Genomic DNA, 3,396 nt, shown 5'->3' with positions numbered 1-3,396 from the left:
AACAACTGAAACCACACAACCCCGCTGCCCCCAAACATGATAAAGACAGAACTTTCCTGAAGCTTGATCTACACCCAGATTTTGCACTAGTGCAATTCTTGAAATTAGGGATGTGTCTTTTTTTATTTACTGAAATAGTTATGCCAGTATATCCCCTATGATCAATGCAGTTATACTGGTATAATGATATACTGGCACAATCCAGGTATAGATAATTTGTCTTTCTGTATGGGTATAAATAACTTTATACCAATAGTCCCACACCCACATTACAGGGGGCATTTGGACTGGTTTTACTACACTGAATCATGACGTTCAAAGACAGAAGGAGGTGGAAGCTAAGTGAGGTACTACACACCAGCCCACAGCCGGTTTAATTTATAAATAGGTTTTAAAAGCTTTTCTACAGAATTTCTCCACCCCACAGAACAGATCTGAAAAGAACTGAAGATGCTGCCAAAGATAGTAGGGAGGCAGACAACCCATTTTTCTACTCAAGATGAATCTGAAGTGGAAAATTTAGATGGAGAAGCTCGTGCCAAGAAATAAGATTTCCTAAGTGGAAACCCTGGAAGAATCCAGAGACTTTGGCCAAAGGAAGAAGTCTGTCTCAGAGTTTATTGCTGGTTACTTATCGGTTCAAACAACTTTCAGTCATGGAACACATCAGATTGTATTTGCACTGGATGCTCTTTCATTTGTTAATTGCCTTTGTAATTAAATACTATGAGTTTTCAGAATATTCATTCTGCTAAGAATCTGTCTACATCTGTACCACCTGGAAAGTTAATCAATGCAAGGTAAAGTATATTAAACACTTATACAAATGCTCTCACTGAAGTGTCAAGTGGCCTTGGTTCATTACAGTTTAATCAGTCTATGCTCATTAACTGTAGCCAATATTTCTTACTTTTTCCAGCTTTCTCAGTGTAAACAAGCTCTAAGCATGGAGAATCCCACCTAATCTAGGTGTAATCCTGTAGCCAGTTACATTCACAAGTATGAAAGTTGATAATGGGAATTGCTCTTTAAGCTTCAGAATGCAAGCTGGACACTTACAGAGGTCAGGAAGAACCTCTACTAGAGACAGAAATGCACAAGTGGGTTTGAGGAGCATGTTTTTTACATCTGATCCATACTAGTCCTCTAACTTAAGCTGCTCTGCACATGCACTTGATGAAGGCTGTCATGCATATTGTATCACTAACTGTGCAACACTGAACTAGAAACATTCTCAGCCACAGGGGTCATGATACCACAAGTACCAGAATAGTACAATAATACTCTTCCCTTCCCATGAGGTTAAACAAGAGCATGATCCCCACATGCAAGAGACCAAAAACCACTGTACCTGATGACTACAACCAAGCACTTCTCACCTCTGGACAGGCTGTACAGAATCAAGCCATCCTCAAGCTTCTTGGTATTATTTCATTCTCAGCTTTGAAGATAAGACACTGCTGAAACCCCCTGAACACCTGGGCTGAAAGCAGTTACCAAGGATTCATAAAATAAAGCTCCCTCTTTGTTATGCCATTTGCTAGGATAAAGAGGAACAAGCAAGAAAGAGAGAGAGAGAAAGCAAGCAAGCAAGCAAGCTGGATGCTTTGAAGATGGATATTACTATATAAAAGGCAATTCAAAGCCTATGTAAAATTTAAATGATTTGACTGGGCCGCCCTAAATTTTCATTCAGTAAAATGCAGTTGTAGTAGCAAATATTGCTTCCATGGCAGAAAGAAGTCCATCCCTTTCCAGTTTACCAATTCTCAGCCTCTGAGGTCCCAAAATCTCAGAATCTATTACCAAATTAACTGGTTAGTACATATGTGGATCACTATGTTTTTCTAGTTAGAATTAGATACTCAGCCATGTATCGTTGACCCCATACCATGCTGGCTGAGATGCCCTTCCTGCTCAAGAGGCAGGGTCCTGTGACTTTGGGGCAAGAGAACACGAATTTGATCCCTATGCCTCTGAACCCCTACATTTTTAAACCTCTCCAAATGGGTTTCAATTATTACATTTGTCCCCACCCTTGGGTAGTAGTTACCATGGTCATGTAAGATAATCACCACCATGTGGCCAGGAATGCTAACTTTTGTTCCAAAAAGCAAATCCTAACAGACAACTATCAAAGAAGACTATCATGCAATGGGATGAGCACATTCTTGTTTACATTTTGGGCATGAAGCAGAAGGCCTATGGCAAAGGTAACCACTTGGGATATTCACCTTTTTTGTTGGAAGGAGTTGGAAGGAATAGACAGCACAAAGGGACATGATCTTCAAGCTATGATCCCCCTGTATCCTCAGCATTAGCTTAGCTGGTGAAAACCCTGCCTTGCTCTTGTAATTAGCAGCTGTATAGCCACACCGGCTACTGGCTAGTCACGGTTGAGTTATTGATTATTCTGAGTGTGGATAAGTTCTTAAACACTCTTCCAGTATCAGTCTAAGCAACCTACTTAATATCAGGGATGTGTAATTGCCACCTTCCCTATTGTGTTAATACCAATTATCTTCTGCTGAAGTACCTAGCATTCTCTAACCTTCCAGGCTGCTGAGTGATTATTTTGTTTGCTGGTAAATAAAGGATGATTAGTGCACCTGGACTCAGCTTCTCAAACGAAACAGTTAAATAACAAAACAAAGCCCCCCACAAAAACCAACCAACCAACCAAAAAAATCCCAACAGAATTGGTAAAGCAAAACTGGAGACACATCTAATATAATTGTTTAGGTAGAGAAAATGCCAAACATTACATTATTGCATTATTGGACAAAAGCCACTCATTTAAAAAAAAAATCTTTCCCTTACTAATTCTTGGTGCCATCAGTAACCAATAGAAAGAGGTTTGAAATATGATTTTTACCGGCCCTATGTAGCAAAACCCCCAGTTTTTCTTTTTTTTATTTTAAAATGCATTCCCTCCCCTTCCCCAACCATTTCTGACTTTTTCTCTGTCTCCCTATAGATAAGTATAAGTGAGCTAAGACATAGGATAAGCTTCAGCATTTTATTTTGGTAGCAAGTTGTATTTGTTTTGTTTTTTCTCCTTCTTTATATTGTATAATTATTATGTTTATATTGATTTTTACTGTTCTATATTGCTGTTGTACTGATATTATATGATTTAGGCCTACATATGTAAGTTAGCATAAGTCATGTCAATTTTCCATTTTATTTGTCAAGTCTCTAATTTGTCCCCATGCCCTGTTGTGTAACCTATGACTCACACCTACCCCTCCTGTGTAACTTGGTTCCTGAATGAATGGGGATGAATGAGGGTGCTTAAGAGACAATGGCAGTAGGTCTAAAAATAGCTCCCTCTGAATGACCAAACCATCAAAACCAATACCTGGACCAATGACCCAGCCATTGGAACCACCCTCA

The sequence above is a fragment of the Alligator sinensis genome, unplaced genomic scaffold, assembly GCF_000455745.1.
Source record: "Alligator sinensis unplaced genomic scaffold, ASM45574v1 scaffold804_1, whole genome shotgun sequence".
In the NCBI taxonomy this organism is placed as follows: Eukaryota; Metazoa; Chordata; order Crocodylia; family Alligatoridae; genus Alligator; species Alligator sinensis.
Note: the sequence above shows the minus strand (reverse complement) of the source record.